The sequence below is a fragment of the Cetorhinus maximus genome, chromosome 24 (genome assembly GCF_964194155.1).
Source record: "Cetorhinus maximus chromosome 24, sCetMax3.hap1.1, whole genome shotgun sequence".
NCBI classification, from domain to species: Eukaryota; Metazoa; Chordata; class Chondrichthyes; order Lamniformes; family Cetorhinidae; genus Cetorhinus; species Cetorhinus maximus.
The window spans coordinates 39665212-39692504 of NC_135902.1; the positions used below are offsets into that span (position 1 = coordinate 39665212).

A 27293-nucleotide genomic window follows, 5' to 3' on the forward strand; every position below is an offset into this window, starting at 1 on the left:
ATGCAATTTTCAATGTGCACCAGCATCCATAAGCAGCCCCACAGGAAATGGAAAATCCAGTCTCTGGTGTCTGCCTTTTATTGGGTCTTCAATGAGAAAGTAGAGCTGCATATGTTCAGAACTGATTAAAAGTCGAAAAATCATGAAATAAAGTTGTTTAACAAACAATAAACAAGCAAATATTATAGAATTATAGTAAAGTGTTATGTAACTGGATAAAATCTTGTAGTTCCAGGAACTAAGCAAATTCTTTGCAAATTACCTTTAAATTATTCTTTCTCTTTGAATATCAGATCACTGATTTGATACTGGAAATGTCAAACTAATTTTTTTTTTCTCTTTTGAAGGAATGTCCAAGTTGATTAAACAGAACAAGCTTCCTGGCTTTTGAGTATTCTACACTCAAACTGTACGTGTACGTGTGTTTTTAAATTTCGCACTAAGACTGAATTTAGAATCAAAGCCCAGAAGGAGGCCTTTCAATCCATTGTGTCTGTACCATTTCTCCATGAGAGTAACTGGCCTAAACTCATTCTCCGCACCTTTTTCCTCATGGCCCTCCAAACATTTTTTCTTTTCAGATAATTATCCAATTCTCTCTTGAAAGCCACGATTGAATCTACCTCCACCACACTCTCGGGCCTTGCTGTCCAGTTCCTAACAACTCACTGTGAATGAAAGTTCTTCCTCATTTCCTCCCGACTTGCATTGAGGGCCTTTTCATATCCTGGCCCTCTCCTCACCTGCCTTAGGCAGCCGGGAAAGTCATAGTGGCCAGAATTAAAATACCAGGTGGGGGACATCATATTTAAGGTCCCCACCAGCTTTGGGAAGATATAGCCTTCTGCATAGGCAGCTATGTTTAAAAAGAAATTAGCTGGATTTGATCAGGGAATTAAACCAGGTGATTTTATTTGTTCACCCGTCCAGTTATATGATAGGCAGCTGCTATAATATGCAGTTGGTTAACAGAGTTATGGTGACTGACTACTGCGTATATTTTGAACAGTATGAAAAATCATCTGACTTTGTGCAGTGTTAGTATTCAACCTCCTTCATTGCTGGCACACAACAATACATTTTGAGATGGCGGAGTATACAGAACAGACCCCATTGATTTTAGAATAAAAGCAAATACTGTGGATGCTGGATATCTGAAGAAAAGTATTATTCGACTCGAAACGTTAACTGTTTCTCTCTCCACAGATGCTGCCAGAGATGCTGCATTTTTCTAGCACATTCTGTTTTTATTTCACGGATATCCAGGTTTGAGCGACTGACTGGTTCAAGTAAACATGAAGATTGGCTTTTGGCTTCTATTTCTGTCATTCAAGCCCTCTGAAGACTTATTGAAAATCAGGCTCCTTTACCCATTATGTTTCACCTGTTTAAGGGTCCATATCACAGATAAGACCTCATGATGTATTTATTTCCAAATCCAATGAAAACAGTCCATTCATGTAAACAGTTGTAATAGTTTAGTCCAAAGCAACTTTCCTTGAACAGGAATTCCTGACATAATGTCTTAAGCTCTTTGAAGAACAGGCTTTATTAACATTATCTTTTAATACTATAGTTCATGGATTCCTCTACCTGTGTTTATTAGCCTAGCCACCAAAGTTACATGCCTGGCTGACATCATAGATGTGGGGCAAGACTTACACATGAGAGAAACCTGAACTTAGCAAGGCCATTTGAACTCAGTACTGAGTTCAAACCGACCCCATTTTCGCTGTAGCGAGGGTCTAAATGCATAGGGTGGGAGTCATTAATTTTTATAGTAGACGTAAATACTCTTGAAGGCAGATAAGATCTGTAGAACTGTCAAGTTGTGAAGTTATTTAAATCCCCAGCTCTTTAAAAAAAAAATTTAAAATAGTGCTACCAGTATCAATGAGAGTCAAAAGAAAATCTGTTCTTGCAGTTTCAAGAGCTGTTTGTTGACATTTCCACAAGAGCTTCCATTATGTCATTATTAATGCTTGGCTACTTTCCACAATATACAAGTCTCCTAACTTCACAGTTTGATTGACAGCACAAAAAGGTTATTAAAGGATTGGGGTTATGAATTCTTCTTCAGTTCTCAGCCTGAAGGCAGATAAGTCTCTCAGCACCACAACTTCCACAATGGGTAGGATGAGGAGGCAGGTCCCAAATCCACCCAGCCGTAATGGGGATCCAACCCCGTGCTGTTGGCACTAATCTGATCCACACCAGCTGTCCAGCCAACTGATCCAATGAGCCCACACGGAGTTTGAGTTGCTATGGCAACATATGGATAGTGATGGTAGAAACTCCAGTTTCTTTCCATTATATGGCTGACCAGGAATCTCTCCCACTCTTGCCACCTGCCATTGGCCTATGTTGGAAGGATTTGCAAGTTGATACCTGTTTGGTCATGTTATGAACACACCTTTCTTGCCAATCAAGTCCTGGAGTGGAACTTGAACCCAGAGGCTCAGAGGCAGAGATGCTACCCACCGGCGATAAGAACTCCTAAGTGGATTATGAACATAAGTCTGTTTTTATAAGGGTATTAAGTACTTGAGGGGATTTAAAAGTTTCAAATGGGCTTTCATAAATGGAAGTTTTTAAAAATATAGTGAAGACTATAATGTCTACTTAGACCTATTTTACTTCATCTCAACATGGTGCCTGAGGTTTGCGCATGATGGATACTGAATGAGTTGGCATGAAGGGTGTAAGGGCAAAGGGTGGTGGGTAGGGGAGCATAGGTTGGCATTAATGGCATATGTTGAGGTCATGTCTGGGAAATATGCAAATGAGCAAGTAGCCAGGATGTAGGGCAGCATGTGACCAGCAGCTAGTAGTATGTGTAGGAATTGCAGCTGTGCTGTCCTTGTGAGTAGTGGTTGCTGAATCCATAAAGTAGCTTTGTCTGCTCAGCCATCCCGTACTGTATCTTCAAACCTACATCTAGTTTACCAGAACTGTGTGTGAGATTAGTAAGTCTGTGTAAAGCAAACATAAAAATGCAATATGCTGGCAGCAATGTGAATTTGAAGACCACAGCACAAGCCACTGACGAGACAGAGGCTTTATGTACATCAAATCCCTGGAGGCAGAGTCTCCCTATAGATGATGCTTTGCAGAACAGCGAGTACCTGATTTGTAGACTAGCCGGATAAGTGGTTAATGGAAGCAGCCAGGTCATGCTGTGCAGTCAGTTTTTAATTGGGCAAGAAAAGCTGCGGGGCCATTGCAACACCGTTAGGTGCCGTTCCAATGCAAAAGACAAAAACGTGTGAAATGAGAAAAAAACCTGAACTGCAGCCATAAAACAAAAGGGAAGAAGGGAAAAAACACAGAAGCTGCACTGGTGAATATCTCCACCGTGTAGAGAGGTTACAAATCCCCTACACAACAGAAGGCCACAGATGACCTTTCTGGATTTAGGCTTTTCAAACAGGATGGAATCATGCTTTTTAAGGTTTACCCATCACAGAATCTTACAAACAAGTGACGAAAATAAAGACAGCCATTGGAACTGACAACTTGCAGAGAGTTATCACTTTGGCCTGTCTGATGAGGATCAGAAGGGCCCTCTTAAGTTATGGAACATGCTGGAGGATTAGCTTTGTGTAAAACTGAACTTCAGGATTCAGCATTTGGAGCTGATGTCCTACAGACAGCAGTCACAAGAATCAATTGATCAGTTCATCAGCAGGTGCCATGATAAAGACAAGGACTGTGATCTTTCGGAAGCTGAGGTGTCTGAACAGATAATGGAGCTGGTTTTACCTTCGACGCTGATTGAAGCCTTCCAAAAAGACCTTTTGGTGAAAAAGAAAGGGCACAATATTGGCACACTACCAAAAGATGGCAGAAAATACAAAGCCATTGTAACTGTTCGCACCTGCACGCGTGAGGTGCAGCTACCACTGATGTTGCAGTAGCCAGGTTGCAGAAAGCAAGCAAGCCGTGTGTGAAGTGTGGTCTGCTGCACCCACCATGAAGCTGCCCTGCATTCCAAGACCTTTGCAAGGAATGCGGTGTAAAAGGACGTTGGGCTCGCCTATGTAGGAAATCTGGTTCCAGAGGTGCGCCCAGAGGTTACAATAAGACACAACCAAAAAAAAGTACGTGCAGCATACTGGCAGCAACAACAGGCAGTACACCAGAGACCCGCAGGAGCACAAGCATTTATATGAGGGTTAGCAGGCAGACAGACCAGGGTAAAGATTCAGAGTGGAAAGGTCTTATAGGAAAGCGAACAGCCTTTCCACACTGTGAATGTGACACAATGTGTGAATGAAGTCAAACATTTCGAGGCTATTGCCACTATCAGCATTCTTTGGCCATGGAAAAGTGGCAAACACATGCTCACAGCCAAAGTCGACGTGGAGTGAGCATGAACATCTTGCCAGTCAGGACCCTGAAGGATATGTATCTGGATCATTGGAAGTCAATGTTACAAACTATGACCAGCCAAATTAACTGTGTACAATGAATCACCCATTCATTGCATAAGCACATTGACATTGGAATGTAGCGACGGCAAATCTGCCTGGAAACCACAAATATTCTACCTGGTGGACACAGGAATGGACCAGCAGTAGCAGAGTTACTGATGTGTACGGAACTCAACATCGTGACCATACACGAGATCACCAGTATACCAATCGTGACAGGAAAGACCAAGAATGATTGCATTGTGTCAGTCCATGACCTACAACAGACAGATTCACGCTACAGGACACTTCAGTGGTAATACTGTACTACATCTCAGAGAAGATGCAATTCCGTTGATCGACCCTTCTAGAAAGTGCAGTGTGCACATGCAGGAGAAGTTTAAAAGTGAGTTGGATGGCATAGAGCCAACAAGGTGTTTGACAAGGGAAACTGTGCATTGGCCAGAGATCAACAACGATATTGAGAAGGTAGTGAGGGTGTGCAAAGTATGCCAGAGTCACCAGCCACATCAACACAGAACTGTGACACCCTCATGAGATTCCATCGTATCCTTGGTGTAAAATCGCAACAGGTTTATTCACTGTCCATGGTGATGACTTTCTTCCAGTCAGTGACTACGTTTCCATATTTCCAATCATCAGACAATGGAAGGATACCTCAAGTGGACACAATAAGTGCAATATTCAATTTTTTTGGTACACCTGAAGAGATCACATTGGACAACAGGCCACAGTACACTGGCAGACCTTTCATGACGTGTGCTAAATTGGGCATAGACCATGTAACAGCCTTGCCACACAATCCCAGATCCAACAGTCTTGCTGAGCTAATGGTTTGTACCATTGAGGCATTAATCACAAAGTGCAGGGAGACAGAACAAGATCTCTGCACTGCACATGTTACACTTGAAAGCAACACCTTTAGATATGGGCTTACTGTCACCAGCAGAAATCATATTCCAAATGCAGGTGAGGAAAACCTTGCCAAATCATCACCTGTCCCAGCTCTCAGAGATTCTGGAGAAACTTCTTGAAAAACAAGGGATAATGAAGACAGCCTATAACCGATATGCAGGTACGGAGCAGCCTAGTCTGCATGTAGGACTGAAGAATCAGGTCATACATCCTGCACTGGGAAGCCCCTCACCCACAGAAGTATGCAAAATGTGCAGTGAGCCTAGATCCTATGAGGTCACAATATCGAATAGAGTGATGTTAAGGAGAAACAGTAGCCAGATAAGCGAATTATACAACTGTATATCATCCAACACTCCAACTACATGTAACAACGAGGAGCAGGGAAGAAGGGCTCTAGAGTAATTGATATTATTTGATATTAAGTGTCTTCCAAAAGGTTTCATTTAATTTAAAGGGGTAAGTCATGGCAGGAGAGGCTCAAAGCCATGGTGTGCTCCTACTGCTCTATGTGGGAAGCCGGGAACATTTCCAATGCCCGGGGCCAGCATGTATGTGGGAAGTGTCTCCAACGACAGCTCCTGGAAGCTCGGGTTTCATAGCTGGAGCGGTGGCTAGGGACACTGTGGAGCATCCGCGAGGTGGAGAGTATCGTGGGTGGCATGTATAGAGAGGTGGTCACACCGCAGGCTGAGTCCACAGGCAGGAGTCCACCAGGCAGTGCAAGAGGACTAGGCAGGCAGTGCAGGAATCTCCTGTGGCTATTCCCCTACAAAACAGATATACTGCTTTGGATACTGTTGAGGGGAATGGCCTCTCATGGGAAAGCAGCAACAGCCAAATTTGTTGCACCACAGTTGGCTCTGCTGCATAGGGGAGGAGTAAAAAGTGTGGGAATGCAATAGTTATAGGGGATTCAACTGTAAGGGGAATAGATAGGCATTTCTGTGGCCGCAAACAAGACTCCAGGATGGTGTGTTGCCTCCCTGGTGCTAGGGTCAAGGGTGTCTCAGAGCAGCTACAGGACATTCTGAAGGGGGAGGGTGTACAGCCAGTGGTCGTGATACACATTGGTACAAACGACATAGGTAAAAAAAAGGGATGAGGTCCTAAAAGCAGAATATAGGGAGTTAGGAAGTAAGTTGAAAAGTACGATCTCAAAGGTAGTGATCTCAGGATTACTACCAATGCCACATGCAAGTCAGAGTAGAAATAGCAAGATATATCGGGTGAATATGTGGTTGAAGAGACGGTGTGAGGGGGAGGGTTTCAGATTCCTGGGACATTGCGACCAGTTCTGGGGGAGGTGGGACCAGTACAAACTGGATGGGTTACACCTGGGCAGGACTGGGACTGATGTCCTAGGGGGAATATTTGCTAGAATGATTGGGGAGGGGTTAAATTAAAATGGCAGGGGGGTGGGAACCTATGCAAGGAGTCAGAGGAGGGGGAATCAAGGGCAAGAGCAAAAGACAGAAAGGGGAATAAGAAAAGTGATAGGTAGGGAAATCAAGGGCAAGAATCAAACAGGGCCTCAGTGAAAAATATTGGGAAAGGGACAAGTAATGTTAAAAAGACAAGCCTTAAGGCTTTATGCCTTAACGCGAGGAGCATTCGCAATAAAGTGGATGAATTAACCACGCAAATAGATGTAAACAGGTATGATATAGTCAGGATTACGGAGACATGGCTGCAGGGTGACCAGGGATGGGAACTGAAGATCCAGGGGTATTCAGTATTTAGGAAGGATGGACAAAGAGGAAAAGGCGGTGGAGTTGCATTGCTGGTTAAAGAGGAAATTAACGCAATAGTGAGGAAAGATATTAGCTCCGACGATGTGGAATCTCTGTGGGTAGAGCTGAGAAACACTAAGAGGCAAAAAATGTTAGTGGGGGTTGTATATAGAACCCCAAACTCTAGTGGTGATGTTGGGAATGACATTAAACAGGAAATTAGAGACGCATACAATAAAGGAACATCTGTAATTATGGGTGATTTAATCTGCATATAGATTGGGCAAATCAAATTACTGACAATACCGTAGAGGAGGAATTCCTGGAGTGCATACATGATGGTTTTCTGGACCAATACGTTGAGGAATCAACTAGAGAACAGGCCATCCTAGACAGGGTATTGTGGAATGAGAAAGGAATAATTGGCAATCTAGTTGTGTGAGGCCCTTTGGGGATGAGCGACCATAATGTGATAGAATTCTTCATCAAGATGGAGAGTGGCGTAGTTGATTCTGAGACTAGGGTCCTGAATCTTAATAAAGGAAACTACTATGGTATGAGGCGCGAGTTGGTTTTGATGGATTGGGAAACATTACTTAAAGGGATGACAGTGGATAGGCAATGGCAAACATTCAAAGAGCGCATTGGTGAACGGCAACAATTGTTTATTCCTGTCTGGCGCAAAAGTAAAACAGGAAAGGTGGCCAAACCATGGCTTACAAGGGAAATTAGAGATAGTATTAGATCCAAGGAAGAGGCATACAAATTGGCCAGAAAAAACAACAGACCTGAGGATTGGGGGCACTTTAGAATTCAGCAAAGGAGGACCAAGGGATTGATTAAGAAGGGGAAAATAGAGTACGAGAGTAAGCTTGCAGGGAACATAAAAACTGACTGTAAAAGTTTCTATAGGTATGTGAAGAGAAAAAGATTAGTGAAGACAAATGTAGGTCCCTTACAGTCAGAAACAGGGGAATTTATAATGGGGAACAAAGAAATGGCTGATCAACTAAATACATTCTTTGGTTCTGTCTTCACAAAGGAGGACACAAATAACATACCAGAAATGTTGGGGAACACAGGGTTTAGTGAGAGGGTGGAACTGAAAGAAATCAGTATTAATAGGGAAATGGTGTTGGGGAAATTGATGGGATTGAAGGCTGATAAATTCCCAGGGCCTGATAATCTACATCCCAGAATACTTACGGAAGTGGCCCTAGAAATAGTGGTTGCATTGGTGGTCATCTTCTGAGATTCTATAGACTCTGGAATAGTTCCTACAGATTTGAGGGTAGCTAATGTAACCCCACTTTTTAAAAAGGGAGGTAGAGAGAAAACAGGGAATTATAGACCAGTCAGCCTGACGTCGGTAGTGGGGAAAATTCTAGAGTCCATTATAAAAGATTTAATAGCTGAGCACTTGGAAAACAGTGGCAGAATCGGACAGAGTCAGCATGGATTTACGAAAGAGAAATCATGCTTGACAAATCTACTGGAATTTTTCAAGAATGTAACTAGTAGAGTTGATGAGGGGGAGCTAGTGGATGTGGTTTATTTGGACTTTCAGAAGGCTTTCGACAAAGTCTCACATAAGAGATTAGCGTGTAAAATTAAAGTGCATGGGATTGGGGGTAGTGTATTGAGATGGATAGAAAACTGGTTGGCAGACAGGAAACAAAGAGTAGGAATAAACAGGTCTTTTTCCGAATGGCAGGCAGTGACTAGTGGGGTACCGCAGGGATCGGTGCTGGGACCCCAGTTATTCACAATATATATATTAATGCTTTAGATGAGGGAATTAAATGTAATATCTCCAAATTTGCAGATGACACAAAGCTGGGTGGGAGGGTGAGCTGTGAGGAGGATGCAGAGATGCTTCAGTGTGATTTGAACAAGCTGAGTGAGTGGGCAAATGCATGGCAGATGCAGTATAATGTGGATAAATGTGAGGTTATCCTCTTTGGTAGCAAAAACAGGAAGGCAGATTATTATCTGAATGGCTATAAATTGAGAGGGGAATGTGCAACGAGACCTGGGTGTCCTTGTACACGAGTCGCTGAAGGTAAGCATGCAGGTGCAGCAGGCGGTAAAGAAGGCAAATGGTATGTTGGCCTTCATAGTGAGAGGATTCGAGTACAGGAGCAGGGATGTCTTGCTACAATTATACAGGGCCTTGGTGAAACCACACCTGGAATATTGTGTGCAGTTTTGGTCTCCTTATCTGAGGAAGAATGTTCTTGCTATAGAGGGAAGCAGCAAAGATTTACCAGACTGATTCCTGGGATGGCGAGACTGACATATGGGGAGAGATTGAGTCGGTTAGGATTATATTAGCCGGAGTTCAGAAGAATGAGGGGGGAGCTCGTAGAAACCTATAAAATTCTAACAGGACTAGACAGGGTAGATGCAGGAAGGATGTTCCCGATGGTGGGGGAGTCCAGAACCAGGGGTCACAATCTGAGGATATGGGGTAGACCATTTAGGACTGAGATGAGGAGAAATTTCTTCACCCAGAGAGTGGTGAGCCTATGGAATTCGCTACCACAGAAAGAGGTTGAGGCCAAAACATTGTATGTTTTCAAGAAGTAGTTAGATATAGCTCTTGGTGCAAAAGGGATCAAAGGATATGAGGAGGAAGCAGGAGTAGGCTATTGAGTTGGATGATCAGCCATGATCATAATGAATGGCGGAGCAGACTCAAAGGGCCGAATGTCCTACTCCTTCTCCTATTTTCTATGTTTCTATGTAAAACACATTCAAAGATAAACTCGGAAAGTGAATTTTTCTTTATTCTTTCACAGAGTGTGGGCATCGCTGGCTAGGCCAGAATTTATTGCCCATCCCTAATTGCCCTCGAGAAGGTGGTGATCAGCTGCCTTCTTGATCTACTGCAGTCCATGTGGTGCCGGCACACTCATGGTGCTGTTAGGAAGGCAATTCCAGGAATTTGACCCAGCAACAGTGAAGGAACAGCAATATAGTTATAAGTCAGGATGGTATGTGACTTGGAGGGGAACTCCCAGGTGGTGGTGTTCCCATGCGCCTGTTGCCCTTGTCTTTCTTGGTGGTAGAGGTCGTGGGTTTGGAAAGTGCTGTTGAAGGAGCCTTGGTGAGTTGTTACAGTGCATCTTGCAGATGGTATACACTGCTGCCACTGTTGATGGTAGAGGGAGTGAATGTTGAAGGCAGTGGATGGGGTGTCAATCAAATGGGTTGCTTTGTCCTAGATGGTGTTGAGCTTCTTGGGTGTCGTTGGAGCTGCACTCATCCAGGCAAGTGGAGAGTATTCCATCACACTCCTGGCTTGTGCCATGTAGATGGTGGACAGGCTTTGGGGAATTGGGAGGTGAGTTACTCGTCACAGGATTCCTAGCCTCTGACCTGCTCTTGTGACCACAGCATTTATATGGCTAGTCCAGTTCAGTTTCTGGTCAATGGTAATCCCCAGGATGTTGATATTGGGGAATTCAGTGATGGTAATGCTACTGAATTTCAAGAGGCGATGGTTAGATTCCCTCTTGTTTGATTGCCTGGTACTTGTGTGGTGCAAATGTGATTGTTTTCATAGGGATCTATCTTTTATGTGAAAGTAGTTTTCACAATTACCCTACTGTGCATGTATTTTCACTCTTAATGTATGTAATATTATCTTGGAAAGAAGGGAATGTTGGGTGATATCACTTTAAGGGAGCAGCATGTGACCAGCAGCTGGTAGTGTGTGTAGGAACGCGTTGTCCTTGTGAGTAGTGGTTGCTGAATCCATAAAGTAGATCTGTCTGCTGAGCCATCCTGCAATATATCTTCAAATAAACCAAACCTACATTACCAGTCCTGTGTGTGAGATTGATAAGTTTGTGTAAAGCAAACCTAGCAACACAACACATGGGAGCTATAAGGAGCCATTGGGGTGGGTGGATGAGTGGGGGTCGGCACAAGTTGGCATGGGGAGTGAGTGAGGGCTAGAGGGGCCAAAATTTAAGGAAATAACTGGGACAAAGTCCCAGCGAACCGAGGCGGGCACCCAGAAGACCCTGTGGCCACCTCTGACCCATGCCTGGGGCTGCAAGCCTGAATCCATCCCTCACCCGCCACCCTGGAGCGAAAATCGATTCCGACGGGGCACTTCTTCCCCAAGGCGAGTGCGCGGCAAGCCGGGAAATTTCCTGACTCATGCTACCCACCTCGGGAGCGAAAATACGGCCAGTTAACTCTTTCTCCACAGATGCTGCCAGACTTGTTGAGTATTTTCAGCACTTTCTGTTTTTATCCCAGTGATGCAGTCTGGATTCAAGAGACACGATAGATTCAGGGAAGACTGAGTTCCAGTTTTTTTAAAATCATTTTGCACTGGAGGTTTGTACTTGGGAGTTAGAATGTACACTCGCTGTGGACCAGGGTACACTTACTGGTCTTCCAAAACTGAGACCCCAAAACATCTTTATCATTGAAATTTATTTTAGCCTTCAGCCCATATTTTTCTATTACCGATGTTATCAAAGTTCTTTTTTTTAAATTGGTTTTATAGTGCTTTCTGTCAGAAAATGTTCTTAAAATTCTTGTGAACACTTAAGAAATTCCAATAGTTGCATAAGTGAAAACTATTCATCAAACTGAACGTACTTCTCATACAAAACAGATTAGGAGGGCCCATGTCTAAACTTATAATGAAGCTTAAACTCCATTACCCATCCATCCACCTGAAGATCCTCCAGGCAATTTACATCGCATTCCACCAATTCCTAACCCAGTTTATCCTGAAATTACATGGTGGAAACTCTCGATGGCATGTTGTTCCCCTGTTTGCACATGCAATGACTGATCTCATTACTTCGAAATGCATTCTTTTATATTGTGAGGTAGAAATCATGACAGGTAACATACATTACATCACTCAGTAAGTATGAAAAAGAACACAGCAAGGGAGCAGAAATAATCAATAGACTTTACAAATACTAACACTCAAGGGAATGATATATAGTAATCAATAATTATGGCTTCATACAAGAATAATGTTGCAAATGATGCCTTGGTATGGTCACTGGAAAAAATGGAACTGTCATTGCTTAGAGGTATGTTATATTATTGGCTTTGTGTCAGTGCAGAGCAGTATTAGGCTGTCCTAGACGGATAATGGGTAGTATAATTTGGGAGTTAGTTTGCTGATGGTGAAAAAGGTGCTGGAGTACCTCCAGGAGGTAGTTTCACATCATTTGGATTTTGCATTGGATGCAGTAAGACTGCAGTTTGGCACAAATAAAAATTTCAAAAGTTCCTATATGGAACAGCAGGTATTTAGAAACTAAAGAGAAAATAGTTGTTCATTTTATCTACATGAATGTACCGCATGGAAGATCTAATCTTAAAAATCATTAGCAGCAATGAATCTTTTATTAGCCTTTGGGCTGCTTTGAATGTCTTAGCGAATGAATGAATTAGTGCCTTTGAATACATCTATGGCCCTTCACCTAATTTCAAAGACCAATGGTTCAGGTGACATATAATCATCAGCTAGAAAATATAATAATTACAGGCTGCACTATAAATAGTGACACCTTTTTCATTGCTTTTGTTCAAAAACAAGCCTCAGCTGCATTGTTTTTCCATTGATAGTCCCCTGGGTTACCAGAGGTAATCCTGTATAAACAGAAAATTACCATCTTATTTAGAGGTTCAAGTGCTTGATAGTATGGTAGTAAGTGATTATATTACTCTTCAAGGAGTTACTCATCCTATTTTTTGAAAATTAATTTGAAGGCAGCTATTTAAGAGCTGCCAATTTTCTTCAGAATCAGCTCTTGCCTGAGTCGCAGCAAATACATTCCAGATGGCATTCAATGGAAAGTACGAATTAGAAAGTCAGGAAAATTTTGAACAGCTCATGAAAGCTCTAGGTAAGTTTAACCTGCACCTTTTGTAATTTTGCATTTAAATTTCTTTGTGCTTAGTGTAAATTAATCGATACAATGGGAATTAGCCTCTAAAAGGCAGCTCCCATTTGCGGAGAAACAGCAAGGCTGAACAGCAGTTCTCTCATCTGATTTAAGGGTTTGTGTAACATTTTATGTTTCCCTAATTTTTGTTGAGATGATTTTTATGGTATTAGGATATACTGGAGTTGAAGCAGGAAACCAAGCTTGCTCTTATTCTGTAGAACAACACCCACTTTGAAAATATATTTTCAGATTGGCACAGTTATCCCTGTTACTTAGTAAACGTATAAATACAACTTGTAGAATCACATAATCACATGAAGGTGCTGCATTTCACCATGCAGGGAAATGAAAAGTGTGTGTGATTACTGAACAGGATACTGCAAGACTTGAGGCAAAGGGTACTTGTCGGAAAACAAAGCGAAAGAGAATTTGAACTGAAACTTCACTTTCTTCAAAACTCTGTAATGCAACAAAATTTTTCACTAAATGATCTATCAAAGGATTGAGTGTGATTAACAGCACAATGTGCTTTTTGTTCCTTGCCATTTAACATCATGGTGTCCTAATTGTGATTAAATATCAAAAAAAGAAATGTATGATCAGAACCCTGATATTTTGGCTCAATTCTGGAATTCCTTCTTATCAATTTCTAAGCTATTTCTCTTTGTTGTTTAATCCCCTCCAACTACATCTACTTAGTTGCTTTGCCTTTGACTGCATGAGTGTTTAGATAGATAATCATCCAATTTCACATTCTTTGTGCACATCTGACTTAATGCTAGGTTTGTCTGTCAGATTAGTTACTATAATAACACTACCATATTACCATTTATTTAATTTTTCACATCTCTGCTTTTTAAGTATTTTCCATAAAAATGAACAGTTTTTAATTCTTAGTTACAAGTTTGTTTTTCATATTGGTAATTACAGCAGATTTCCTTTGTTTCTCAACAGTTTGAAGATGGGGAACACCTTTAATAGCATACCACTATTTACTCATAAAAATACTTACTGCCATAAACATACTTACCAACACAAAATGATATAGCATGTTGCAGCACAAAGACATGACTGCCTGCAAATGTCCAGATCCAGATCAATTGCCTCTGTCCTAAGGTCCTGGACTCAGTGACATCACTATGAAGAAATGCTGAATGGAGGCTTTCTGAAAAGAGGGAATGTTAGAGGGAGAAGTAAATGCCATGTAATTCCTAGCAGCAGGTACAGAGCAACATTGCCTTTGGGTGATGCAAACCAGGCAAGAATGTTGGAGGGAGGTTAAACAGAATTCAAAGTAATATTAAGAAAACAATTGTTGCAACAATACTTCATTATTTTACAAATGATTGCATTAAACAACATATGTGTGTGTGACAAGGAGTTATGGAAAATGTTGTAGCTGACAAATTAAGCAATGCTGGTGCACCTGCCCCACCTTTCTTCCTTTCCAAAGACAACAACAAATTGTTTACTTCCTAGCTACAGAGCCATGAAAGATCCTTTGTTATGACCAATGCAGTTGATAAAGCGGAGTTATTTAAAAATCCCAGAGGGAAAGTTTAAATAACTGTCATAACCTATAATTTTAAGTCTTGTGTTTGAGATGCGACTCTAAATTCAGGAATCAGACCACCAGTTCTCGAGGCTTTATATTAAACTAATTGAAACATTTTATTAATTTACACAGGTTAAACTATATACTCATGCCTACAAATTGCTACTATCATAACTTTTAACAAATTCCCAAACTAATCTCCATTAAGGCAACAGCAACGTAACCAAAAATCAAGCAAAGCATTTTCACCTTATGAATTCAAAATGAGGTTCTTTTCACTGTGGAGCCAGTTGGAGGTTTGCATCTGCCTTTTGATCTCACATTGCCTCTGCTCTGCACACCCGAAAACTACCAAAGTTATACCTACCAGCCCCATTGAATTCAAATTCTCATTGTCTCACCAGCCTCTTTGAACTTCACCTTTTAACAATGAAACCCCTTTCATAGTATCAATTTTATTAGTAATATAAACATGTTGCCCAAAGTAGCTACTAGAAAGGCGTCAGGTTTTCAGCCCACTTCTTGAATGCTCTATTCAAAAAATGCAAATGCATGCTATCTCTCTCCCATATCAAAACGAATACCCATCAAAGCACCCAGACTAGCTGGCTTTAATCCAATTAAGACACCTGCAGACAAAACTCCTATATTAAAAGAAAAATATTTTCCAAAATATTATGTACATTAATAGCTTGATGACATCCTTATAATAGAAGGGAGTTAAATAATTGCAATTATGGAGGTGGAATGGATCCTGATAATGGGCTTATGTAAACAGTTTGTCTTCCTAGTTGTGGGTGCACTTACACCACATGGACTGCAGCGGTTCAAGAAGGCAGCTCACCACCACCTTCTCAAGGGCTACTAGGGATGGGCAATAAATGCTGGTCTAGACAGTGATGCCCACATCCCATGAAAAAAATCACTTCCACAGGCACATGGCCTGCAATCATTCCTTTGCTAATATGGTTCTTAATTCAGCCAGTAGAAACTGTGGGCAGGATTTTCCGATTGCTCCCAATGGCGGGATCTTCTGGTCCCGCCGAATTCAACAGACATTTGAATGGTTTGCTGCATCCGCCACAGGGGAACACGCCGGAGGGGTGGGATGATGGGTGGCTGGAAAATCCTAGCCTGTGTTGGAACATTGTAGAGTGACACTGTGCCTCCCTGTTTTGAAGTGTATATCTTCCTGTGATAAAACAGAGGACAGAAATTTGGCTTGTGTTTGTGGTGAATCACAGAGCAGACTATTCATTCCTTTCATGTTACATGTTCCATTTGGACCTTTACTTCAGCGCTATTGGTTGGGAGATATGAAAAGACTTTTCTTTTACCTTGGATAAATATTGAATTATTTGTGCATTTGTTTTCATTTGTTAGGACTCTCAGATGAACTAATTAAGAAATATAAAGACCTAGGCAACATTGTTGAATTTGTTCAAAATGGGAATTCATTTCAAACCTCTTTTAATAATGGCAGCAAAGTGATTACCAATGAATTCACCACTGGACAAGAGAATGAGTTTGTGTTATTCACGGGGCACAGAGTCAAGGTAAGATTACTCAATTTTTTGTACAAGCATAAGGAATTTTTTTAGAGGACTTTTAATCTATCAAGCCCACTCCCTCCAGTGGCCCATGTGCAAAATCTCAGTGTCTAAGGGTGGAATCGTCCCAGATTTGCGCTAAGTGTGGTAGCGGGTGGGTAAAATAATTTCACCTCGCCGCTTCATCACACCAGCCATCACATTTAAAGTATAGACACACTCAGTGCTTCCAGCCCAGAACTGCAGCAAAAAATGGCCCCGAAAGGCAAGAAGACTGCAGTCCTCGCGCGCCTTTTGGACACTGTGAAGGCCCGCTGTGATGCCCTGTACCCCTGCTCTGGCCACAGGAGGGGCAGCTACATTACCGCTCCAGCTTGGTAGGCGATGGCAGTGGTGATCAATGCCAGTGTTGCACAGAAGAGGTTGGCCATCCAATGCAGATAGAGGATGAATGATCTCATCCATGCAGCCAGGGTATGGCAACCATCTTATCACTCCAAACTCACACACTCAAGCCCATCACACATTCACTGGCATCTCACTCACTGCCAGCTCAAGGGACATCATCACCCATCCTCTCACACATTCCCTCACGTGCCCATCTAGTCGCATCTTCTCCGGATTCTGCCTCTTCAGCCCTCACCATCTTGAGGCCACTTGCACAGATCAACATGTGCCCCACACACACCTGCTTCCCCAGTACAGCTCTCGCCCTGCAGCCTCTTCCCTTGCCTGAGGCCACTTCTCCCCTTCCCCAAGCAAGCCCTGCCCTGCAGCTGTTGAAAAGCCACCTACTTATGGCTGATCTGGTAGGTAAAGACCTGACCGTGAGCCCCCCAAAAGTGATGCGGTGCTGCCTGTGAAGCCTGGCACTGATGACTGTGAGTGCTGCCCGAAGCAAGTTAGGTAAACAAACCTCGAAGTCCTGGACAAAGTGCAGCTCGCCAAGTGCACGCCTTATATATGCTGTTGTTGTGAAGCACGTCAGCGTGTTTTCCCGTGGGCAGACCAACCAGCGGGGGTATGATTCCGGTGGGCTGGCCTTGTAATGATATGCTGCTGTATTACAATGAGGTTCACGATGTCCAATGGCGGGAAACATGGTGGACAATCGCAAAATGGTTTCACATCGTGGAACCGATTTTTGGCCTTCTCACCATATTGTCCACTCACGCCACCGAACCTGATGCCGGCGGGCATGGAAAATCCCGGCCAGAGAGTCTGTGAAAGGCATAAAACCACTGATAAAATTTCCAAAATTGCAACATTTCAATTTTGTTTCTGTGAAGCCCAATAGTAGCTGAATGAATTCCTTGCAACAGTATTTCACTCTGTTCAATTGTACTTCATGAATGATATTCCAATGGTTGAAACAAGTCTGGAGCAAGAGATCGATGGTGTTATTTGGTTAGCCATATCGCCCATTCTTAAGCAGATATTTTCCAGCTTTAAAGTCTTCAATGATTCTTGTTTTTCAAAATTGTTAAGCACAGCAATTGTCTTGTGCTTCATGTCTCTCTATAATACAGAGCAGGCCTCTTGACGTAGAACTTCCTATCTTCAGTTTTCAGTACGCTTAAAACATCTCTGAAAATGTATGCTGAAATTCCTAGACTTTATCTTCTTAAAATTTCTGCTTAATATTTACATTAACCTTTACATTTAACATTAATTCTTTGATCTGTAACCTTCAGAACCAGTCCCAGGCCCATACAAACTCTGTGCACGTGTGATTCAAGCATTAAGCTTCACACCGTCCCATGTACATGGACTAACTTATGTTGTCAAGTGTTGAGGTTAAAAGAAAAGCATAAATCAGCAACATCAGAAAATGCTGCACTCATTGGAAGGAAATTAGGAATATGTCACTTAGCCCCTTCAGCCTGTTCTGCAACTCAGTGAGATCATGGCTGATCTATCATCAGTGACCTAACCCCATCTAACTCAACCTTGCACAATGTTTCTTAATACATTGGTTAACAAAAATCTATCAACCTCTGAATTAAAATGAAGTATTGACGTGGCATCAACTGCTGTTTGTGGAAGAGAGTTCCACAATTTATTTTATTTCTATACTCTTTGCATTTAAAGTGCTTCTTAACTACTGAAAGGTCTGGTTCTAATTTTTAAGCTATAGACCCTAGTCCTAGACTCTCCAACCAGCTGAAATGGTTTCCCTCTTCACCCAACTGTTCCCCTTAATATCTTGAAAACTTCAATCAAATCAACCCTTAACTTTCTTAGTTCCAGGAAATACAACATTAGCTTGTGCAATCTCTGCTTGTGATTTAACCCTTGGTGTCCAGGTATAATTCTCCACCGCACTCCCTCCAAGGTCAATATATCCTTCCTAAGTTGTGGTGCCTAGAATTGAACACAGTACTCCAGGTGTGGGGGAACCAGGACTTTGTATAACTGTAGCATAACTTCCATACCCTTGAATACTAGTCCCCTAGGTATAAAGGCCAGCATTCCATTAACCTTTTTGATTATTTTCTGTACCTGTCCATGACATTTAACTGATCTATGTATGTTGACCCCCCCACCCCGCCCTCCCCCCCCACCGCCCTCCACCCCCCCCCCACCCAAGGCTCTGTTTGGGTCTCCACTGTTTCTAGAGTTTCACCATTTAGGAAATACTCTGTTCTATCCTCTTACACCCAAAACGGATGAGCTCACATAAACCTTCATAGAAATCCATCTGACAAAGGCTTGTCTACGATTGTCATTGTTCATGATTAGTTTTGTAAATTCTGCATGAAGGATTGACAACAATGGGGGACACCACTTTGTTTTTAAAAGAAAATCAATCTTATGAAGAAACTTTAATTATCCTGTTGTTTGCTTTTAGGCTTTTGCAAAACTAGAAGGTGAGAATAAGCTTGTTATCACAATGGGGGGAATGACGGCAGCTATGGAGCTGAGTGGAGACAAAATGATTGAAGTAAGTTACTGTTGTTATTGGCACTGCCATTGAAGGATTTGGAGCTGCTCTTTGAGATTGCTTAAAGACTTATCAATGGCACAATTCTGTGAGTGCCAGGGAATCTGATTACATTAGGTTTCTGGAAACCTCTTTCTAAATCACAGACATTAGTATTCAGTTCTGAAGTTTAATTTAGTTATTTCCTGTATTGATGTTTCAAGTGAGTACGTGTACACATAATCAATGCATGTATTTTAAAAACCAAAATAGAATAAAATAACATTTGAGCTCATTCTGCAATTATTAACTAAACGGGAGATACTATCATTCTAGTTCCTGAACCAGAGCACAAATGATATAAGGCCATTGATAACACACTCAAACCAACAAAGAGTTTTGATGAATGTCCCAAATTACCCAAAATAACAGGATGCATTAGCCTAGGATCAAAGGTCAAGAGCACTGGTATAGGCATGTTTAAATTCCCTAACTGGCTAAGTAATGATGAACTTGCTTCCAAATTAAAGGCTACAGATAATACTAACAGTCTAATGAATGGATATCTATACACAAACTGGCACCTAATTGATGAAAGAGCTTGTGTAGCCAGTTTGGCTGATGTCTATATATTAGGGAAGGCGTCATGTGTAGGAAAGTTCTGTTGATCTGATACGGGCAATGTTAACCTACCCTGCCCGTTTGGAAACTGTCAGGATCAGATGCAATGCTAGTTTTACACCCTGCCTGATTTTGCTCTCCATGGAAGAATAATTGTGTGCAAATATTCTCCAATATTTATCACAAAAGTACACGTACAAAACTATCTTGAAATTAATTTTCAGTTGAATTTTCAAGTCTCCAGTCCAGCAGAAATAAAACAATAAGAAAGTGGATTGCTGTTCAGTTGCCATCAGCATAGTGGCCATTGAAACTTTTCTGAAGTCCTGGGCTGCTGCCTGAATGCTGATCGAAATATTGAAACACGGTTGCTATGATGTCAATGGGACGTCAATGCCATTTTTGGATTGAGCTGGGAAAAGTTGTACAGTGCATTCTCCTCCTGGGATCAACTGGTGGCTGGGGAGAAGAAAAGGACATTTGACTTTATTTTTGTCAGTCTGGGAAGGTCAGGAGTGGGGCCACTGCCACTACATCGTCCCCTCTCTTATCCCCCTCTAGAATGGGGTCTCCTAGAAATCTACTTTCTGACCAAGAGTTTGGCTGGACCGTTTGATTTTGTGGTGGTTCCAAGCTGACAAGTTGCCCCTGGAGTTTCATTTCCGGCTGCAGTCCTTTGGCCCAATGCTGATGAGACCCGGTCCTCATAATGAACCAGCCTCCCATGAGCTTTGCTGGTCAGCCACCCAAAATTTGCTCTGAGAGAAAATCGACCCCATTGTTTTTCTTAAGATAATGAGCTACCCAGTTAAATTTTAAATATCATCCCAAATTCCTTCCTGAAACCTTTCTGCCATCTCTCTCTCTCTCTTTCGTCCTTTAAGACGTTCCTTCAAACTTACTTCTCTGATCAAGCTTCTGTTCACTGTTCTAAAATCCCTTTATGTGGCTCAATGTCAAATCTTCATCTCATCTCAAGTGCTTTGGGACATTTAACCATGTTAACAGTGCTATATAACTGCAAGTTGTTGTTATTGTCCATAATTTAAAATTGCCCACACTCATTTATAGCAAGTCATAGAAGTGTTTAATATAGCTTAAGGGGTATAATGAGCCTTATAGGATTTATAAATTTCCACCAGGTATTGTATTAATCTTAAACACCTTCGTGCAATGAGAGGATTTATAATTTGTCTTCTGAGATTCTTCAACTCATAGTAAAATGCTACCTTTCAATTTAGTCCATGACAACTGAGCAGTAGTTTTTCCACACCAAAATAAAAATACTCCCTAATACTATATAATTACTTTTGTTTACTTAAAGGATTTCTTTTAATCATTTTTGTACAAATCTTTGTTTTTCTAAGTGTTAACTATTTCATGTTTGGCAATTACATAATAAGTAAATAGAAGTAATATAGATAGAAATCAGCCAAAGGACATTCAGTATTCAATGGGAATATGAAATCGCAATAGCTTCCAAATATCAGTAGGTAGAAATCCTCTAGATTCTTTTATTCTTAGATACTATAGGATCGTTTTTGTTAATTTTGGAACTGTTCTTATTTTCCTTCATGCTTTTCTTTACAACCTTATAAAGAAACTTGCTTATTTTGTTGAGGAGCCTACACTGGTGTTCTCTCTTTTCAGATACTGTCAACCACTGGGCAATTTCAGCACATTCTGTTTTTGTCCTTGATTAGCCTACACTAGGATACTTTATTAAGGTGAATGTAAAACTTACATTCAAAGTGATTCACTTCTGTTCTTTGTCTCATTTCTTCTAGACTCTGACCAATGGAGAAATTACCGTAAAGAAAATTAGGAAAAAGATTTAAAGTGCAGAAAATGGATCTGAACAAAATGAAGCCTGAACTACACTGTGTCAATTTATATAATTGAAATGAAAGCAACTTCTTTAGACTCAAAACTATGAATGAATTACTATTTACACACTTCTGTATAAAAGTAGTATTTTTTCATTCTCTGTCCATATTAAATTTGTAATGAATATTTGCAATCAAGCAGTGAAAATCTCTAGTCTCTGGGTGGTTGGTTGTGATTAAGTTGTAGGGAATTTAGGATGAAAAATTGACTTTTGATACAATTGTAATAAATGCCCAGAAAGAAAGATATCAGGTTTATAAATAATGATTTGATTTGTGTAAACTGAATAAAGACAAGCATTTTAAAGTGTTATGTAATGAATTTAGCCACACTCTGCATTTTCATGTTAGACTTTCACTGAATTGTAATTCAGTGAAAAGGCATTTTCTCGCCAAACTGTTCTTGTTTCATTATAAAGATATTCTTATGCAACTTTACTGCATATGGAGGAAACATTTTTATTGTATAATTAAAATAGATCATGAGTGAAAAATCATAAATTAAATAAAAATCTTTATTTACTGGTAGGATAAAAAATGTATCCCACACTCGCCTCTTTCATATTAAAATATTATCTATGGTCAGTCTCCTGATCAAAGATACTCTTTTTTCACCAAGGGAGATTGTTGCACTTTAATGCTGACATCAGTCCCTAACTAAGAGCTGCCCAGTTTATATACAGTACCTCACAGTGACTCAGGGGCACAGGACAGATTTTAAAATGGTTGATGTCGCATTTTAATTCATGCCTAGAAAAAAAAAATTTGGAAAATATAGTTAAAGCTTCGGATTTCCCTTTTTATAAAATATTTAGGCGTTCTTTATATTAAGAAAGAGCCAACACAAGGTTTGGTACATAAGATTATTAAACATTCAATAAGCAAATAATCCCTAATCTTTTTCTTTAATTATGATTATTACCAAAGGAAAACCCGCCTTCCAGATTTGTCAGAAAAGATTTTCGAGTTTGTTGTCGATTGTGGTGGAATGATCTGTGCAATGGCGAAGTCAGCTCTGCCACCTGGAGGCCAGATTCTCTTTGAGAGGAAATTTGAATCAAAGTGAATATATCAAATACTTACCCTTAACTGGCCACAGATAATATGAGGGATATTTTTATCCTATTTGCAAAAGAGACAATTTTTTGACTATCAAGTATTCAATTACACCCGGCCTCTTCATTGTTAAACCCACATAACACTTTCTTCTTCTAGTCTACTCTTGATAATTTGGAGTTGATTTTTGCACCAAAAAACATTTGAATTATCCAGCGATTTGAAGCAATATTAAAAGCACAGCAAATTGGGAAATCTTTGAATTATCATATTTGAATCACCTCTCATATAAAAATATATAAATTGTACATTTGTCACTGGTTTACTCTCTGAACTGGTAATTCTTTACATTTATTTTTACACTGCAATGTTAGTTGTGAGAAAATTCAATTGCTACTACAAAAGTGCCCGGGAATGCCTGTCCAACTGGCCAAAATAAGAACCGAAAGATTCCATTCGAGTAAGCTGGTTGAATGTGCAATCAATAGAGATGCTGCTGCATTGTGTCAACACACTGTGTTTTATTAGAATTACCGTTTGGCACAAGCACTTGTACTTAAATGATTAAACTACTGCACAGCCCTGAAGCGGCATCAAATACCCAATTTGACTTTGGCTTATTTCTGGTGTGTGCTAGTTTGAATAGGGGTTTAAGAAGACAGGTTGGCTTTGTTTACCTTGACAGGGGACAATAAACATCATGATGTGTAAATTAGAGGGATTTCCATATTAATATAGTTATTAAACAAGCCATGTTTGAAAATGAAAAAATAGGAATAAGCTAGGATTTTATTTTTTATATGCAAAGAACCAGATTAAGACAATAAAGAAGTTAACATTGACATTGCAATTCTGCCACCATCAAACTGATTAAAATACATAACTGAATATTTTGAGTGGAGCAGCAAGCTTGTAACCCATCAGTTTTGCCTGATGACTGAGTTCCTAAGGCAGCATATTGTTCAATGGTTTCTGCATTAACTTTACAATTGTGCTCATCACTCCAGCTGATGAGCAGGGAGACAGAACTACTTGGATTTGGAGTGCAGCTGAGCAACCCTGATTTTGGTATGAAGGTACATTTAACTTCCATTTAAAACAAAAAGGCTCCTGAAAGCATATAGTTAAAGCTGTAATCCCCAGCTCCTCATCCCTGTGTTGTAAAGAGCTTAAAAATTGTAAACTGGGAAGTTACTAAGGCAGTCAGACTTTAAATGGGCATTGTACTCTAATAGCTCCTAAGCCTAGTTGCAGAAATGCGGCTATTTCAACCCGTTACAGAAGGAAGTTCTGACATCAATGGAGGGGCGAAGGAGGGAATGAAGAACAGAGGGATGAAATCAGAGCATCTAGGAGATTATAGTACTGTTGGTACAAGGCCATGGAGGAATTTATATGAGTCTTCGAAGTGGCAGGGGGACTGACTATAAAGGGAAGTATTTTCAAAGTATAGTATTCCCCCCTTTAATGCTTCAGATCTAAGGTGTTCCTAAGGAGAGCTGACATTTTAGGACGTGCACAGTCATTCAACTGACATCATCCACGGGTTTAGAATGCAACCAGCTAACCATAAGATAACCAGTCCCCTTTCTTTCCTGGCTGCTGATCTAAAGCTCCTTTTCAACCTTTAAACTAGTGCTAACAGAGTGCTGCTGTTTACAGATTCCAGACATATATTTTTAAATGAGACAATAAAAGCTTAATTTGTATCTCACTTTTAATTTAAGGGACATTCCATAAAGCTTCACTGGTGAGTATTGGAAATAGAAAGGCACACCATGCTAAAAAGACAGATTAGGAGATAGGACAGAGAGCTAATTGGTTGAAAAGATGGATTTTGAGAAGTTGCTTTCAAAGATAAGGAGGCAGAGGAGCAGAGAGATCTAGGGAAGGAATTCTAGAGTGTAGGACCAAGATAGCTGAAGACTCTGACATCAATGGAGGGGTGAAGGAGGGATTGAGGAACAGACGGATGAAATCAGAGCATCTAGGAGATTATAGTATTGATGGTGCATGGTCATGGAGGGATTTATGGATGACATGATTTCGATTTGAATGGGTGATGGGAAGCCAGTAAAAGTCAGCAAGCATGAGATTAGAGTTAGAGCTTGAAGTGAGAAGGACATGAATGACAAAGTTTTGAATAAGCTGGAGTTTGTGGGGGAAGGGCAAGAATGGCATTGAATAGTCAAGTCTCAAAGTGACAAAGGTATGTGTAAGGGTTTCAGCAGGGGAGGGGCTAACATAAAAACCAGCATATGCATTATTGTGGATCTTGGTCATCAATCTTGAGGCTGAATCAGATTCAGAGTTTTAAGTTCAGCTTGGGACCCAACAGGGCACCCAGATTGAAAATGGTCTGATTCTGCCTGAGATGTGTGTTGGTTGGGAATGAAGTCAATAGGAATGGAGAAGAGTTGTTGACAAGGGCCGAGGGAAATGGCTTCAGTCTTCTCAGCTTTGAGCTGAGATTGGATATGTATGCAATGAACCATGCAATGGAAATCCCATGGAGATAGATAACGGAGGAGATATATTATGGAAGAGAATGGTGTGATCAACATTGTGAAATGCTGCAGATATGTCAAGGAGGTATAGCCATTATTGTAGTACACAATATAAAAAAAAACAAAAACAGAAAATACTGGAAAAACTCTGGAATGGAATTGGAATGAACTGGAATGACCCTTCTTCAGAGCAGGGTCATACGGACTCAAAACGTTAACTCTGTTTCTCTCTCCACAGATGCTGCTAGACCTGCTGAGTTTTTCCAGCATTTTCTGCTTTTGTTTCAGATTTCCAGCATCCGCAGCATTTTGCTTTTATTTAAAAACACAAAATAACTTCAGTCTATATCATCTCATTTTCCTCCACACAGCTGCTGTACTGAGATCTTCCTTGTAACAGGTGGCACTCTACATGAAAGCGACAGTTATTTGTGCTACAGTATGGGCCAATCATAAAAAAACTACCACTCCCTGTTCTTACAAGGATAAAGGGAAATTCTGGATTGGATTTGAAGACTGTACAAAACAGACTATGGAAGTGTGGGCAGCAGTTTGTTATGTGTGAAAGAGGGTGAATCCTGTTCAGTGTGGTGGTCTGTGGATTCAGTCAATTGAATCATAGAAATTTACTGCCACTGCACATGTAACTCTTCAACTGGAGATTTCTATACTAATTCCATGTACATTCATCCTTTTAAATTATTTTTTAAAATATGCAACCCATTTTAAATATTACTATAGTTGCTGCCTCAATAGCTGGTCATGTTAAAGCATTCTATTATCTAACGCCTGTATTAAAAGATGTCTCCTACCTTCCCCTTTATTTTTTTTCTTCCAGTCAATGTCCCATTATGTATTACCAACTTCCCAACAAGTAGAACCAACCTTTCATTTTTGTCCTCTCGATTTATTTATAATGTTGGAAACCTCCATTAAATCTCCCTTAAATCCCTTTTCCAATGAGGTAACTCAATTTCTGAGCTATTCTTCATAATTATAATTCCCAATATCATTTTGGAGAATCTTTGCTAGATCCATCTTACATTAGGGCATGTAGAAGTGCATGATATTCCAACTGGAAAATAACTAATGTCTTGTGTAAATTCAATATCATTTGTTTGTTTTTATATTTGATGTTCCAGTTCTCATGTACCCCAGAATCCCATTTGTCTTCTATGGCGTATATTTATGTATCTACATCCTTAGCTGTCTCTGTTTCTCCATCTTAATATTGCATATTGCGCATGAGTGTGAATCCAGTTACCCTGTGAGTGTGAATGCAGTGCCATTGTGTTTACAAATGCAAGCTCAGTTCCACTGCGAGTGGATGTAATTCCATGTAAATCTTGCACATATATAGTTCTTCTCGTGACCACTGGATGTCTCAAAGTGCTTTTCAGCCAATAAAGTACTTTTGAAGCATAGTTATTGTTGTATTGCAGGAAACGTAGGAATGTAATGTGAGTTTTGTGTGGACGCATATATTGCCACTTCCATTGTTTAAACATCTGAGGCCACCTCTACTGAGGTTGAATGCAGTTCCTGTGTGTGTGTGTGTGTGTGTGTGTGTTTGGCACAGTTTCATGCCAGTGTTTATGCTCCATCAGGTCCTCTCCCACCTCTCTTCATCTAACACATTGTATCCTTCATCTTTTTTCCCTCATGGTTTATGTAACTTCTTATTCAAGGCATCTCTGCTATTTGCCTCAATTACTTTGTGGCGGTGAGTTCCATATTCTCACCACTCTCCTGAATCCCCTATTGGATTTATTGGTAACCATCTTACTTTTACATGCCTATCCTTGGCCTGCTGCAATGTTCCAGTGAAGCCTAACACAAACTGGAGGAACAGCACCTCATCTTCCGACTAGGCACTTTACAGCCTTCCGGACTTAACATTGAGTTCAACAACTTCAGACCATGAACTCTCTCCTCCATCTTTACCCCTTTTTAAATCTTTTTTTCAAAATCATTTTATTTTATCCACTTATTTTTATTTTTATTCATTTATTCATTGTTTTATCCCTCTTTTTATCCCCCCCTTTAATCCCATTTTTGATCATTTTTTCCCCACCACCATCCCCTCCCCCCACTCCACCCCCCACTAGGGCCATCTGTTACTTGTTCCATGTTGTTCTTTCCAGAGTGCTTACCCCTGTTCTGCTATTATCACGTTCTGCT

The 27293-nt window shown here is 40.7% G+C and overlaps 1 long non-coding RNA gene across 3 annotated transcripts in view; it reads right to left on the minus strand.

The window, feature by feature from the left end:
- LOC144699823 (uncharacterized) overlaps positions 1–27293 on the minus strand; it is a 75237-nt gene that overhangs the window by 39291 nt on the left and 8653 nt on the right. The window contains exons 1-2 of one of the 3 annotated variants that reach the window (XR_013580630.1): positions 21408–21484; positions 14045–14179 (exon numbers count right to left, since the gene is read on the minus strand). This is a non-coding gene — a long non-coding RNA (uncharacterized LOC144699823). Of the gene's footprint in view, positions 1–14026; positions 14180–21407; positions 21485–27293 lie in introns of those variants that run through there. The other 2 variants (XR_013580631.1, XR_013580632.1) reach the window with 2 other exon arrangements.